The sequence below is a fragment of the Eleutherodactylus coqui genome, chromosome 12 (assembly GCF_035609145.1).
Source record: "Eleutherodactylus coqui strain aEleCoq1 chromosome 12, aEleCoq1.hap1, whole genome shotgun sequence".
In the NCBI taxonomy this organism is placed as follows: Eukaryota; Metazoa; Chordata; class Amphibia; order Anura; family Eleutherodactylidae; genus Eleutherodactylus; species Eleutherodactylus coqui.
In genome coordinates, this window is record NC_089848.1 from 106,215,274 (window position 1) to 106,232,315 (window position 17,042).

Below are 17,042 nucleotides of genomic sequence, written 5' to 3' on the forward strand. Positions count from 1 at the left end.
CCCAAGACCTCAGGTGCAGCTATTCCATCATTACAACTCATCACTGTGCAATTACACTGCAACCCTAAAGAGTTAAATGACAAATTCAGCTCCGCCACGTCTGGCTTTGGGCTTGTGTGCCACCCTGGGGACCTTTGTATTCTAGTTCATGTGTTGTTAGCTCCTAGCAGTTACTCATTCTGCATAGGAGTGACCATATCTTCGTATTTATAGATAGTTGTTACACAAAAGATCCACAAATGTAAATATTTCCTTTCTCCCAGATGATACAATGTATCCGATCCAGGGACAATCCTCGCAGGTACTCGGTGACAGAACATGGACTGTTCCAGCTGTCATTGTTGTGCTTTATGAATGACGTGTTCTGCCTGACAACAGGCCTGGATTGGTGGAGAGAAGAGACTTCAGGGAGGGAAGGAAGGAATGGAAAGAAGAGATGCAGAAAGAAGTGCAGCGCAGAAATTGTTTGAATGTTTCCTGGCTTCCAGCTGCTTCTCTCCACAGTACAAGACTCCAGAGAAGCAGCCATACATGCACATGTTCCATTCTCCTCCCTGCCTCCATAGGAACACATTGCCTGACACCCTGCCTGACTTCATAGTAACAGGAAGAAAAAAAAAAGCCCATGCAATGTTATTGGTCCCTGCATCACAAGTGCAATCCTCATATGCTGCAGGTATTGCTGACAGTAAAGATGCATCTATTTCCATAAATGCATTTCTTAATATCCATTGGTAGGACCCAGAGAGGATGCTGAGTTGCATATGTTCTTGCCCCTACATCTGCACAATATGCTGTCCCCCACGCCCTGTTTTTGACGTTAGTAGCTGCCTGCAATGCATAGAGTGCAGACAAATGCAATGTCATATTTGGCAGAGCTAAAGTGAAAATATGCAACCCCTGGGTAAGGCAAATACGTATATAGATAACATAGCAGAGTTGGGTTTGTCATTTAACTATTTTGGGGCTGCATCATTTGTGCATTATGATAACCCACTGAAGTAAAATCTGTTGGCTTACCTGCAGTCCTCTGTCAGTGTGCCAATAGCACATGATGAGTTGCACCAAATAACAAACTTAGCTCTGCTATATCTGCATATATAGAGAAGATAATTCTATATAGGCTGTGTAATTGGGTATGTCTTGTGCTATAAGCTTGGACTCTATGATCCTGTTCCCCATTTCATGGCTATTATATGTTTATAGGGAAGTTCAATGCATTTCTAAGATGTTTTACAGGTTAATTTGATGAATAGTCCGTCCTATGTAAATAATACAGGTGAGTGGGAAATAGTTAGTGTAAATTATTCTTAGCTAATTTGACCCCTGTAAAGCATCAATCCCTTCAGGCTTCTCTCTCACCTCAGCATGAATGAACATCATAGGATTTCTGCACTTGTGATGACAGCACAACACAAAGTTTGAGCCATTTCTGGCAATGTGGAGAGTTCCTTAGAGGAACCTTTCACTGGAAATTCAGTCCTTTCTTAGAATTGTGGATCATCATCAAAATAAGTGTCAGCTCTTTTTATTAGAATCCATTTATATTTTCCTATCCCTTGACCCAGTAAGAATAATAGCAGTGATCCCTCTGATTTATCACGTATTTCTGCTGCAATGTATACTTATGTAGCAGAGCTGAATTTGTCAGATGCAGCAGAGTTAAGTGTGTAATCTGCACTACTGCTACTGTATCATATATACTGTATATGCTCGATTTATTGAAGTTGTCCACAGACTATTGAATTAAAGTCAGTATGAATGCATGCTGCTCTATTGAAATGCTGCACCCCAAAATATAGTATACATATTTCTATGAAACCCCAAACTTCAGTGTTTTGCACCTTTAAAACTTTCAGACTGGCTGCAAAATCATTAAGCTGTTGAGGGAACCTTATCCCTTTCCTAGTTGCTTTCCAAGTGACTGCATTTACTAGGCATGCTCAGCAGTAGCTTCATGCAGTGCTGGATTACAATTCTGTAGCTGCTGCACACCAAGTAGACGGATGCAAGCATGGGGGGCTCACAAGGTAAGTCCTTGTCTTTCCTTGGTGTCTCCTTAATGCAAGCTAATTTCTTTGCTGCATAGATGCATGAGAAGAAACCGTTTATACCTTCAAAGTCATTGGAAGCCTGTGAAACGTAGAGCAGCAGAATCCACAGCAGAAAAAAAAGCCAGTCAGCAGCTGCCTGCGATGAACTGAAGTTTTTCTCTGGATTTTTGGCATGTTCCTTGTATCCCTGCAAGGTATGTGACATATCTGGTAAGAAATGCAACATCAAGCAGACTGTGGCACCAAAAGCTGCTCCTCACATCATGCACAAGGCTTGCTTTTAGGTTCAGTTGTATACATGGGTGCTTCAGGAGATAACCTTCAGTCCCACAGGAACAAGTGACTGTTGGAGAGATTCAGATGTTGCCTGATTATATGACATGTTTCTTTTAATGACGCTTTTGGAGGTACTTTTGTGTACAGAGTAGCATTCACTTAGCTGGTGGCTCTGCTTTGGGTACTTCATTGTGGCATTTTGTGCAGCTTCTTCAGTAGAGGTGGGGTTCTGCCTCAGACATAACAGACATTTCACTGGCAAACTAGTGTCCAGCCAGGATGGATCCAGTAATGTCACGGCGGCTCCTCTTATGACACTGATATAGCAGAGTTCACCAGTGCTTTGATTTACAGCAGAGACTTATGATGTTGAAGAATGTCCACATCTTAATGTTGACCCATTGCTGCATCTAGTTGCTGGGTGTGCTGTGATTCCCTCACTGTCTATCAGCTGTCAGATCACATAGTAACCGTTATTACTGGGCAAGTTACAATGTATCAAGGTTAGACAATGTTCTGTGGTCAGTTGGAGAGTCATGATTCATTGTATACAAGCAGGAGAGATGAATTTATGTATCTACCTGTCCAATCACACAATCGAACAACCATCCAATGGCTGTGTCCTTGTTAAACTAAGTGCTTCCTAAAGTATCCTCAATGTCTTATCATGGACTTAAAGTTCTATGTACAATGCTCATTGTTTGTAGTCTTCAGTCTTTATAAAGTATTTTTGATGGAGTTTCAACAAACCAGCTCATGAATTCATCTATTCAACTAACCGTCCATTCATCCATCCATCCATCCATCCATCCATCTATCCATCCAAGAGCCCAATGGATGTGCCTTTGTTTACGTGCTTTTTAAAGTAACTACGAATATCTGATGCTCAATTAAAGGTTCTGTGTACATTAAAGGGGATGTGTGATGTTATGACCGCAACTAAGTAAGAGTGACTCCTGTTCTCTCGGATTTTGTGTTGTCCTGCTATTCGAGGATGGTCGTTCTTGTAAATCAGTGTCTTCTAGTACTACAGCCAGCAGATCGCCATGGGCCCTGCATTCTCACAGGGGTTGTGTAAGTTGGCACAAACTCTGTAATCTTGACATTTTTCAGCAGATCTGCTGATTTTTCAGCTTGTTCTGTGGGGAGGTTATGCTGATCAATTGATGTGACCATATAGAGTGATTACTATACAATCTGAGCAAACCAATTCATGCATTTATCCATCTGCTTGTGTCCACCCAACCAGATTATTAACTAGCCAACAAATCACACAAACCTCCATCCAAAATCTTAACCCTTCTTAAACTAAGTAAACCTCAGTATCAGGAATATTGCGTTGGTGCTACCAATTGTGAATGGTGCTTCAATATAGAAAAAAAACTCTGTTGGGTCATGAAGTATCTAATTTGAAGAAAATTACCCACATTTGGTGCTGTATGGTCCACGATAACCAAGGCAATGGGGCTTCCTGCTCTAGCTGCTTGGAGGGCCTACTGTCCATCACTGGGAAACCCAAGTGTCAGGGGAGGTAATGTTTCCTTTAATGGAGAACACTTTCCGAGCGTAGGAAGTCCTATATAGGCCATGCAATGCTCTCTGGGAAAAAGCTATGCAAATCAGTGATGGAATATTCCTCCACAGCACCACCTATTGGAAAGATCTGTCTCCTTGTGGTGGGTACTTGTGAAGGATTGATTCCATCACTGATTTGCATGGGAAGCCCCATGAACACATGTAGATGACTTTGACATTCATTGCCATGTTCTTCTACTGCAGGTTTCCTCCACTTCTTTAAGGCATTTCTTATCAAGTAATATACTACATTTTCCAGTATGGATAAAATAGTTGCATTTCCTTGTAGACCCTCCCCCTTGAACAATTCTAAGTAAAATGTCTGTAGATTTAAATGCAGTCCAAAGAGGACAGGGAGGCGAGAAGCGTCCTGTGCCAATGGTGTTCGTGAACACAAAGCACAGACCCCTCTTTCTCTACTAAAAACATGATCTCGGTAATTATAGCCCGGGGCTTTTAGAATGTTTTGAGATGTCACATCTGACTATTGTAGCAAACTGCAAGAGTTTTATGTATCTCAGATATCTGAAAAGGACCTCTTGCCACCTAACTGAACCAATTTCACTTACTAAGCAGCAGATGGCAAAGAGACCTTCACTGAGGATTCAATCAGTGATCGCTAATTTATGGCACATTTTTAGTTGTATTGTGAATTTCTGAAGTTGATTTTTCTTTTTTTCAAATTTCCGGCTATTCTCAAAAGCAAAAAAGTTTATGTATCAAGATTTTGATATGGCGATATGTGCTGTCAGCAGGAGTCTGCTTCTACTAAGAGAGCCGCAGTTCTTCAGCCCACCCAGAAGTAGTGAACCTTGGAATAGTATGGAGAGAGGCTCTTCAGGGATTCTTTCATTTTAGAATTGCCATGCTCTCCATATGAAGCATCAGCCTTCTAATACTGAGAGCCTCATGTAGTGCAGAGTGTTAAGGCAGCAGAAATGCCTTTCTAAGCTCTCACTCACAACCTGAAGGTTGCGGGTTCCCCGCCTGGTTCAGGCAGCCGGCTCAAGGTTGACTCAGCCTTCCATCCCTCCAAGGTCAGTAAAATGAGTACCAAGCTTGCTGGGGGATAAAGATGACTGTGAGGCTGCTATGCTGTGCATCTAACTTGACTTGGATTTAGACACATACATTTGGAAACTCCTTTCACTTGTTTACATGTTTTGTATGTTGTGGCCTTGTGTCCCTTCATTCTGCACTCAGTACCCCATAATGACAAAGTGACAACAGAATGGGAGAAATCTTTATAGTTTTATTTTTGAATTGATGAAAACTACCATTCTGCATTGACATAAGTATTCACACCCTTTGGTTCGACACTTGTAGCTCTGGGGCCTCCCATTTTTCTTGATCATCTTTGAGATGTTTCACACCTTGATTGGGGTCACCTGTGGTAAATTCAGCTGATTGGCATAAAACACCCCCCTCTGTATAAGGTTTTGCCACTCACAATGCATATCAGTGCCAAAACCAAGCCATGAGGAGGACAGACCTGCCTGCAGAGCTCAGAGACAGGATTGTGTGAAGGCTCAGATCTGGTGAAGCTACAAAAACATTTCTGCTGCCCTGAAAGTTCTCAAGAGCCCAGCGGCCCCCATAATACTTACATGGAAGAACAACCAAGACTCTTCCTAGAGCTGACGACCCCCAAACTAAGAGGGAGAAGGGTCTTGTAAGAGAGGTGACCAAGAACCCAGCAGCCCCCATAATACTTACACGGAAGAGGAACTAGCACTCTTTCTAGAGCCGCTGACTCCCCCCTCCAAACTAAAGGGGAGAAGGGTTTATAAGAGAGGAGACCAAGAATCCAGCGGCATCCATGATATTTACATGGAAGAATAACCTGAACTCTTTTAGTGCTGCTGACCCCCCCCCCCCCCCCCCAGACTAAGAGGGAGAAGAGTCTTGGTAAAAGAGCAGACCCAGAATCCAATGGTCACTCTGGCTGAGCTCCAAAGATCATGTGTGCAGATGGGAGAAACTTCCAGAAGGCCAACCATCCCTGCAGCCTCCACCAATCTGGGCCTTATGGCGGAGCGGCCAGAAAGAAGCCTCCTCAGTAAGACACATGAAAGCTACCCGACGTTACCATGCAGACCCTAAAGACTCTCAGACTGCGAGAAACAAGATTCTCTGCTCGGATGAGACCAAGATGGAACTTTTTGGCCCCCAAACATTCTGTCTGAAGGAAACCAGGCGCCGGTCATCACCTGCCCAATACCATTTCTATATTTAACAACAACCTGATAGAGGGACTACACAGTAAATATCAATATGTGCAGATGATACAAAATTATACAAGACAATTAATTCAACGGAGGACAATGTGCGGCTAGAAAAGGACCTAGATAAGCTGGGTGCTCGGGGAGAAAAATGGCAAATGAAGTTCAATATTGATAAATGTAAGGTTCTGCACATAGGCAGGAGAAATGGATGTCACCAATATTCACTAAATGGGGTACTGCTAGGGAAAAGTGATATAGAAAAAGACCAGGGGGTACTAGTGGACTGTAGACTAACAGGAGCAATCAATGCCAGTCAGATGCTGCAAAAGCTAATAAAGTCTTGGGGTGCAGTAAAAGAGGTATAGGGGCGAGGGACGAGAACATTATCCTCCCATTATAAAAGGCACTTGTCAGGCCCCACATGGAATACTGTGTACAGTTCTGGTCACCGATGCTTATGAAAGATGTTGCAGAGCTTGAGGGGGTTCAAAGAAGGGCAACTTAACTAATAAGCGGAATGGGAGGACTGGAATACCCAGAGAGGCACCAAAACTGGGATTATTCACCCTGGAAAAAAGACATCTAAGGGGCGACCAAATAACTCTGTATAAATACATGAGGGGACAATACAAGGATCTCTCCCATGATCTGTTTATACCCAGGACTGCAACGGTAACAAGAGAGCATCCGCTACGTCTAGAAGAAAGCAGGTTTCATCCCCACATGAGGGGGTTCTTCACTGTAAGAGCAGCGAGACTGTGGAACTCTCTGCCTGAGGATGTGGTGATGGCAAAATCCATAGAGGAGTTTAAGAGGGACTAGATGTCTTTCTGTGACCAGGATATAGACATTAGGTGTCCGGGTCTTACAGTCAGGTAGGAACTATCAAAGGTTGATCTAGGGATTATTCTGACTGCTATTATGGAGTCGGGAAGGAATTTTCCCCCGAATGGGCTAATTGGCTTCTGCCTCTTGGGGTTTTTTTGCCTTCCTCTGGATCAACAATGGGGTTGAAACAGGCTGAACTGGATGGACACTGTCTTCATTCAGTCTAATATACTGTGTTACTATGTTACAGTGAAGGCTGATGGTGGAGCATCATGCTGGGGGAGGGGAGACCGGTCAGGCTGAATGGAAAGCTGAATTGAGTGAAGTACAGAGATAATGCCAACCAGATTCAGAGCACAAGGGACCTCAGACTGGGCAAAAGGGTCACCTTCCAACAAGACAATGACCCTAAGACCCCAGTCAAAACCACCCAGGAGGGTGGACAACTCTGTGATTGTCCTTGAGAGGCCGGCCAGAGCCCTGAACCCAATAGGACATCTCTGAAGAGACCTGACAATGGCTGTCAACAGATGGCCCCCATCTAACCTGACAGAGGGTAGAAAACCCCCAAATCCAGGGGTACAAACCTTGTGGCATCATCCCCAAGAAGACTGGAGGCTGGAATCACTGCCAGAGGAGCTCCGACTAATACTGAGTGCGGGGCGTGAATACTTATGTCAGCGCTAAATTGCAATGTTTGACTTTCAAAAATATATAATGATTTCTTCGTTTCTGTTGTCACTTTGTCATTATGGGGCACTGAGTGCAGAATGAGGGGAACACAAGGCAATAGTATAACAACATGTAGCAATGTGAGGGGTCTGAGGACTTTATAACTGCAGTGCACAGTTATATATCCGTCCATATGAACAGCATGCAGGGTCTTACCCAGCGTGCATCGGGTGGCCAGGAAGAGGTTCGGCCATCTTTGTTTGTCCAGGACAGGAGGGTCACTTCAAAATAGAAATAACAGAATGCTAATCCTCCCGGCAGGAAACGCGACCCCACGTCTAGGCGCTGCATCTGCTTCTTAAGTCAGTGCTCTCACAGCGGATTACAAGAATGACGCAAATGTGACGTAAAATCTGCACCGCTTCTGTGTGGATTCTGCAACAGATCTGCAGCACATCCGCATCCTGAAAGCGCAGCTTTCACTTTAATGGAAATACAGGGCAAATTTGATATCTATCGTGTTTCCCCGAAAATAAGACAGTGTCTTATATTAATTTTTGTTCAAAAAGGTTTAACTTTTTTACATGCATAGCTGCCTGGACACTATTTAAATTGACTTTTTAAATTAACTGTTAGCAGGGCTTAATTTTGGAGTAGGGCTTATATTTCAAGCGACCTCAAAAAGCCTGAAAAATCATTTTGCATCCTCGAAAATTCTGGAAAATCATGCTATGTCTTATTTTCAGGGTATGTCTTATTTTCAGGGAAACAGGGTATGTGTGATTAAGAAAAAGTGATCTCACTCCTTCACACGGATCTGTGCGACACTCGCATTGGAAATTGTGAATTTTGCTCGTTAGCTGGGTTAAAACCATGTGAAAAATCTGCAGCAGAAATAAGCAGCTCAGCCGAGGATTTAGAGGCGGAATCTGCATCAGATTCTGTCATGTAAAAATGCTGTGAGCTTTCCGAAACGCTTCGGTAGCGTGTCTGCCGCTAGACTGGCAACCATTGGGGACCTCTAAGCAGGGACCCTCATGTGCTCCTTATGGGGGAGTCCTGTCACATGGCAGAGCGCCGACACTTATTCCTTGAAAGACCCAGAAGGCACAAAGAAAAGGTCAACTGTTATAGGAGGGTCTATAGAAGAGAACTCTTGTGCCTGTCCTCCACGGTGGCGATCCTGCAGGGCTGTTGGGTTAATAGTTGCAGGGATGCAAGCAGAGGTCCTTTAACTTTGCAGCAGGGTGTGCGCTTTATGGCAGGGGTAATAAATAGAGTTATTGATGAACGTAATAAACGGTCTATTTAGAATTGGTGATTCTTATAGATTCTTTTACTGTCTGGACAAACGCTCCCAACTTTGCAAGGTAAGGCAGAAGGCTGTAGATGTCAGCCCAAAACAAAGGGGGACATTAACCAGCGCTGCAGAATAATGAGACCTAAACTCTTCCTGAGATTAATTGTTGGAAGTTCAAAAACATCTGTAGATGAAGGTGAATGCGTTGGGTTTGTGCAGTCACTGATTATTAAAGCATTAGCTGCATGAATTAATTTCCATAAAAACGATTCTTCCCGTAAAATGCACAGAGCCGCGTGCTAGAACTCCTTGGGAAGGTATGGGGGATCCTCAGCAGCGCCACCTATTGGAAGCTAGCTGCCCTGTGAGTCAATATCCAACCTTCAACAGGCAGCCTCTCATCAGTCTACAGTAGGCTTCCGGTTAGTCAGACTAGAGGCCATCAACGTGACTCGGGGTGGGGTTAATTGTGGAGGAACTATTTATTCCATCACTAGTTTGGGTGCCAGTTAAAACACCCATAGCCATCCAAGCCATTTTTCACAAAAGAAGAGGTCATTAATGGAGGTGGTTCTCTCTTTTAGGACCCTCCACTGTGATCAGAGAGGTCAAGCTGCAATATCTGTCTAATACTGCAAATCCTAGTTTGTGGCTTCCACTTCTGAGATGTGGGAGGTCCTGAGCAGGAGACCCTCTTCTTCTTTATAGACATGCGGCTGATTGCTCTGGGTCCTGCCCTTGGCTTCCCTGGCAACCAGCTGATTGGGCAAAGCCACAGCCAGCTACAGTGCAGAAGGTCTGCCAGAACAGGAGCTGCTCTTACTGGGTTATACAGGGTGACCCCGCTCTATGACCTTCATGCGCCCTCATAGGTCGTCTGAGAAGGGAATGTTCTTGCCACAACTCCTTCAGAGATTTTTTATTTGCAGTTCCCCTCCCCCCCCCCCCCCCCTTCCTTTTTTTTAAATGTTTAGTTGGGTGAAATAACAAGAAGATGCAATGGCACCACTTTTTGGGTGGTTAGTATTTACAGCATTCACAGTGCAGTAGAAGCGACACGTTCTCTTTATTCTTCTGGTCGCTATGATTGCGTTGCTACCAAATTTATACACTTTTATTTTTTAGCATTTTTGAAAAGTAATGATTTTAAAATCAGAAATGTCTTTCTGCCGCCGTCTCCGAGAAGCACAAGGTTTGTATTTCTTCATCAGTCGGGCAGTGCGACGGCTCGTCTTGTACTATTTTGGGATACGTCCACCTTTTTGATTGTACTTTATTCCATTTTATACTTGGCATTCTATACTTTTTTTTTACAGTGTTCACCTTGTGGGATAAAAAGTGAGATATTTTAATTATTTGGACTTTTACAGACATGGTATAGCAAACGGGATACCAAATATGTTTTTTTTTTAAATTGTTTAGATTTTTATGGGAAAATTTGAAAAAGGGGCCTTGAGTTTGCCAATACTTGATGGCTTGTACCATATATTGCAATACTTCATTATTGCCATGTATAGTAATATTTTTCCATGTTGCCTATTAAGCCTTGCCACAGACCATAAGCGGAGCTTAATAGGTATCCATGCATAGCGGCTTGGATTGCCATTCTAACCAATGGTCCCGAGGGGGGACAATGGGGTGCTGGAGGGAGCTTCCCACCTTCCAGTTGGCTGCTCAGACATGCAGTCAGCTTTTACCAGCTAGTTAACATCAACAATTGAAGCAAACTCTGCTTGTGACAGTTGCTAACAGCCGCCCCCCCCCCTCCCCCCCGCTGCGTGTTACAGTGGATGGACCTTCTGCCACCGGCTCACATGATCGCATGACATATATTTTTCTGATGAATCCACGATGATTCCACCTCAAATCCACAACAGCTTTATGTCATTTAAACGTCTTATTCCACATTTATCACAATTTTTACTCTCCAAGGCCTCGGGCAGACGCTGCTCGCATGTGCTGAAAACGTGCGAATGGCAATATTTCATATGCGCATCGCATGAAAGATTGCCCTTCAGTGGAGCTGCTGTGCTTGGAGGAGAGAGAAGAAGGACTGCAGGGCTTCAGGATTTCCCCATAGCACAGAGAGACTGAGCAGGGCAAAGGGTTAATCCCCCCATTTCTCCGCTTTCGGTCCACTAAATCTCCCTGCTATGGGGAAATTCTGAGGAATATCCCCATAGTGAAGAGTGAGAGGGTGGGGCTTGAAAGAGTGGGCAGGGCTATAGGAATTCTCACAGAGAATCCCTATAGCAAACAATAGGGAGGCGGGGATAGAGGGCGATCCGTCCTACCCCGCCCCCTCCTCCCATGCTCTCAGAGGAAGCCCTCAGGGGAAGCCCTGTAACCCCGCCTTCCTCTCTCCAATAGGGAAATCCCTTGCGGAGAGAGGTGAGGGGAGTCCCCTACTGCCTCCCACTGCTAGAGGAATACCCTGGTGCTTACAGTGGGACATTGAAAAGGTGCTTATGTGCTGCTTTAAACAGCGGGGAAGCTATTCCGTGCGCAGGGGTGTCCATTTACTTCTGCTCCCATAGGAGTCGATGGAAACTCCTGCCTGTTGCGCACCGAAGATGGTGCATGGTCTATCTATCCTAGGTGTTGCGCTCCTAATTTCACGCATATGAAGGCTTTTATAGGAACCCATTGCTTCTTTTAGAAGCCTTCATTTTGCACATGCAAAAATCACACTCGTCTAACCGCGGCCCAATGGCGCTCCTTTTAGCTGATAGGCATAAACTGCTGTGATATCTCCCCTGTACCGCATTAGATTTAACCACACACCGCTTCCTCCGTAATCAGCAACATACAGTGCAGGGCGGTTTGTGAGGCCAGAGATTTGTGGTGCTCTGGGAAACCCCAACTCATGCAGCACCCATGATGGGCTACTGCAGGCAATGACCCGCTACCCACGCATACGGCTGGAGCTGGGAGGGTGGAGTGCGTGGACCCGTCACGGTGGCACTTACCAACTCCTGGTTCCGCAGCAGAGGATAGGGCCAGTAGTCGTCAGGATGAGGGGCGCAGTAGTTGTCAGTTCGTGATGCCACCGTTCCACAAACCAGCATTCATACACCATACACGACGCAGTCATAAACACTGGACAAGTGTATCGTACCTCGGGTCCTCAGGAACGGTGAAGGCCCGGTTAAACTTTACTTAGTTTAGCTTTGCATACAGGTAGATTCACAGCAGCAGTTACAGGCAGAAGCTCAGAAATTGGGAGGAACAATATGGCTCTATAGTCCACGTTATATACTCCAGAGGAGGCAAGAAAGCAAGATCCTCTCCACATACTCTCTGGTAAGACAACATTACTCAGAAGAAGACTTAGCTTAGATGCACCCAGCACAACATCTGCGTTTGTGTCACAATCACGTATCTCCGTGTGGTGATCCTATTGGCGGACAGCCACACAGGGAAAATAACTGTTGCAATGTGAACGGGTACCTGGCTCAGTAGCAATTAGAATTTGGGTTGCTCCATCTCTCTCTGGATGATGCTCACTCCCATTACATCCACTCTCCATGCACTGCGGGATGTCACTCCTCCTCTTCCATCTTCACCAACATGGAAGCTGAAGGCGCTCCCATGCGACTCTGTGTTAGCTCCGAGCAGCAGGTAAGATGGAACCCTGCTCCAACACAGAAAGAAGACGACTCCTTCCCACTCTCCAACACTCACATTTATAACCTCACTTGTACCACATGACACAGAAAGATAGATCCATTCAGCAGCAGAGCTGACAGGCAATGGTTTTATGGAAGTTAACCCTTCAGACGCTGCAGCTGTGCAACACACATACAGAAAATAGACCTGACAGTTTTACACGGTGCATCCACATGAGACAGACATTTATGACAATTACGGAGGGGACCAGGATGACGTTCTGGGACACTACATACTGCAGAAGCCAGTAATATTTGAAGAGAGGCTGACCAACCAGAAGCTCTTTTGCAAATGAGGCTGAGCTGCAGCAGCGTGGTCAGCTCACCCATGCTAATGAATCAGCTGTGGGACAAGTTACATAGCGGTGTGCTTTCAACTCCGTAGGTTAGAAGCAGTGTCGCGTCTCCTTAAGGAGAACACCCAAAAAGTGTGTGGGGACACCTAGGGAGTGAGTGGATAAGGGAATGGTATAGTCTCTCCCCAAGCAGAGCATCCAGAATGGGGGTGGGGGGGCACCTAGAAGATGGCAAAGGAGACTTATAAGGCAATGCTTCTCTTTGCATGGTTTCTGGCTTGGTTTAATATTCCCAATCATTGGGGACCTGTTGTTCGGTCACTTTGAATTGAAGGAATGTTGCCATGCAATTGATAACGCTGTAGAAATATTTTTCCATCTTTCTGATTTCCAGCTCCATACACACTGACAGCAGCTCATAGAATCCTAAAGTGGTGTAGTTGGAAGGGAGCTTCAGGGTGCACATATCTATATTCCACAACACTTCTGCTCGAATCACAACCTGATTGGTTGTTTGGGTTGGCTGCTTCACAGTGATTGGTTGTTTGGGTTGGCTGATTCACAGTGATTGGTTTTTTGGGTGGGCTGTTTCACAGTGATTGGTTGTTTGGGTTGAATCGAGAAGAAGTGTTGTGGAATATAAATATATGCCTTCAGGGTCATCGGGTCCAACAGCCTGCTCACTGTATGATCACTACATCATCCCAGACAGATATATGTCCAGCATCTGAAGACTTCCATTGAAGGAGAACTCCCCACCTCCTGTGGCAACCTGTTCCACTCATTGATCCCCCACACTGTCTAATATCTAATCTGTGTCTCCTTCCTTTCAGTTTCATCCCATTGCTTCTAGTCTTTCTTTGTGCAGATGAGAAAAGGGCTGATCCCTCTGCACTGTGACAGCCCTTCAGATATTTGTAGGCAGCTATTAAGACTCCTCTCAGCCTTCTCTTCTGCAAGCTAAACATTCCCAGATTGTTTAACCGTTCCTCATAGGACATGATTTGCAGACCGCTCACCATCTCGGTAACTCTTCTCCGAACTTGCTCAAGTTTGTCGAAATTTGATCAGTTTCCCATCAATTCCCTCCTCCAGATCATTTATAAAAATGTTGACCAACACTGAGCCTAGGACAGAGCCTTGTGGTTCCCCACTTGATACATTCTTCAACTTGGATGTGCAGCCATTTATGACCACTCTTTGAGTACGATTACTCAGCCAATTGTGAATCCACCTCAGTTGCCTTGTCAATCTCATATTTGTCATTTTTTCAATAAGTATAGTATGAGATACTTAGATACCTTGTCAAATGCTTTACTAAAGTCAAGATATACTATACCCACCGCATTTTCCTGATCAACCCAGTCGGTGATCCTGTCATAGAAGGAAATTAGATTTGTCTGGCATGACTTGTTTGTTGCAAACCCATGCTGGCTCTGGTTAATTACTCCATTCTCATCCAAGCACTTGCATACATGCTGTTTAATAATTTGTTTCAAGATCGTTCCCGGTAAAGAAGTCAGGCTCACAGGCCTGTAGTTTCCTGAATCCACCTTCTTCCCTTTTTTGAAGATAGGTTCAACATTTGCCCTTTTTCCAATCTTCTGGGACTTCTCCAGTTTTCCAGGAATTTTCAAAGATTATGGCGAGTGGTTCAGCAATTACCTTCGCTGCTTCCTTTAGTATCCTAGGATGTAATTCATCTGGACCTTGAGACTTGAATTCATTTAAGTTAGCTCAGTGTTCCCTCACCATCTCTCTGCTTATAGATAGCCTGCATTCTTTTATTCCCCCTATAGCACAGGGAAGATCAGTTGATGTTGCATCCACTTTCTGAGAGAAAACAGATATAAAATTGGAATTTAAAAGTTCAGCCTTCTCAACATCATTCTTAACTAATTCACCATTTTCATCCTGTAAGCATCCAATAGCATCTTTCAGTTTTCTTTTGCTTTTGACCCCCCAAAACCTTTTTGATTGCATAAAGCCTCTGTTGCAAGCCTCAATTCATTATCAGATTTAGCTTTTCTGACACTTGCTCTACAGTTTCGGCAGACCGCATTATATTTTTCTATCCCCCCCTCTTTCTATTTGATAAACATATTTTTCTTAGTTTTTAACATGTGTGCAAGTTCTGTGTTCATCCATCCTGGTGTTACATGTGCTGCTGGGATCTGTAGTTCTAAGCTTCCTAGCAGCACAGACCTCACAGGGTTAATTGATTGAGCTGGCTGGGTGTGGTACTTCCTGCTAGCCAATCTCCTGAGTTTGTGCTCACATATAAACCCAGCTCCTGGTCAGTCTCTGTCTGGTGTTCAGGGTGAGCAGTCATGAATCCTTATCTGTTGAAGTTTGCTGTGTGATCTGTGTCTTGCTGGTTCATGTCTGTATGTTCGTTTATTTTCTGTCAGTTTTGTGTTAGCTTGCTGTGTCACCTGCTATCTGTGTCCTGTCCTCTTATAGTGTTCTGCGTGAACTCTGTCCGGTTCTGCTGGACTTCTGGTTAGTGTAGGGACTAGCAGTTTAACCAGGAGCCGTGAAGTGGCCTGCTAGCTTTCACGTTTTGTACAAAATGTCAACTAATGCCTGGCATTTATATTCATCTTATCATCTGCTATTAGAGTTTGCATTGTGGCTGCTGTATGCTGTATTCTGGCTCTGTGTGTCCTGTTGTTCAGTCCCTGTGATGTCGTATGTGAATGCGTCCTGTTCTGGTGCATGGCTCCTAGGATCAGCTAGGGCTTAAATCCGAAGACCGCTGGGCTGCCCTTATTGGGGCAATGTCCCCGCTTAGGTAGGGCCATCCCATCCTCCCATGTAGAACAGGGTCAGTTTGCATGAAACCCATGTGCGTACCCAATCCTCACTCTTGGTCACGATCGTGTGGGCCCCGTGCCTAGTTTGCCCACACGATCGTAACACCTGGTCTCTTTAAATGCTTCCCATTCTTCCTTCTTTTAGAGATTGTTAACGATTGCGCTTTGAGAATCTCATTTCACAATATTTTCCAATCTTCTTGGAAATTTCTGTCCTCACTAAAATCTGCCTTTCTGAAATCCAACCTTCTGTTGTCCCAAGCAACAGACCCCTTGCCAATAGGCTATTGATGACTTGTCTAGAGGATAAGTCCTCAATAGTTCAGAAGTTGACAATCCTCTTTAAGGGAGGCTCAAGTTCTGCTTAATGGCCTATATAGGGCTTTTTATTGATTATCTTCCAAAAGAATATTGGGCTCTATCATTTGTGCATATTCTACACCTACTGCTAATTTTCTCGTGTGTTCTTGTAAGATGGGTGAGCAGTACCCTGCTGCACTGTTATTGATAAAAGCCAGCCAGTGGCACAGCCAGGGTAGGAATAGGCTTCTGGCTCGTGCAATAAAGCAGAAGAAACAAATCCTATGCAACTAGAGGGTATTAATACAAAGGAACTGCAATATTGGCTCTCGCCACAAGAGGGAGCTCATAGAAGAACTGGCTGCTAATAGAAGTCAGTGGAGCTATTAGAGAGCATTTGGGAAGCTTCCAGGAAGGGCTCTGATTGGCTGTGCAGTCCAATGTGACATAGTGGAGGAGGGCCAGTGGCCATCTTGTGGAGAGCTCAATAAAAAGGGTTGCCAATGCCATTTTGTGCAGAGAGACACAGAAGAGGCCACAGTGAAGGAAAGCAGTGACAGTTGCTATATCCCAATACAATGAGTGGCCATGAGGCTGTATAAGAGACCGAAAGTGGTGCCAGCTGTGAATGTCACCTTTTCAGTCTACTGGATCTGGGTCCTGCTTTAAGCCATCCAAGATGGCCGATGCAATCCTCAGACTACTTATTTCTCATAATGTTAGACTGGCAATGCACTATACCTGCTCTCTGTTTGGCCAGGGCTGCTCATGTGATCAGTCCTGGCAAATCAGAGAGCAGTACATAATGTGCATTAGGTGGATAGAAAATTGCTGTGATGATCTTCGAAGGCCAAAAACTGGCAGATTGGAGGTTGGCAGAGAAAAACTGCAGGTGATATCCCCTCTCCTCCTCCTGTCCTGAAACCGGAGGGTCGCTTTAATTGGGGCGGTAAGTGCAGAAGAGATGTGCTTAAAGAGCTGGTTGCAACAAGAAGCTTGTAGTATTGGGGTGGTGCGCTGATGGGAGCATAC

General features: G+C 44.7%; 1 protein-coding gene across 3 annotated transcripts in view; it reads left to right on the top strand.

Annotated features, from left to right (window-relative positions):
• Positions 1-1,973: 1,973 nt before the first annotated feature.
• The window catches only part of JCAD (junctional cadherin 5 associated), a 120,220-nt gene continuing 105,151 nt past the window's right edge, over positions 1,974-17,042 (top strand). The window contains exon 1 of one of the 3 annotated variants that reach the window (XM_066585388.1): positions 1,974-2,030. The gene's annotated coding sequence lies outside the window, so the exon portion shown is untranslated. Of the gene's footprint in view, positions 2,031-2,183; positions 2,265-17,042 lie in introns of those variants that run through there. The other 2 variants (XM_066585390.1, XM_066585389.1) reach the window with 2 other exon arrangements.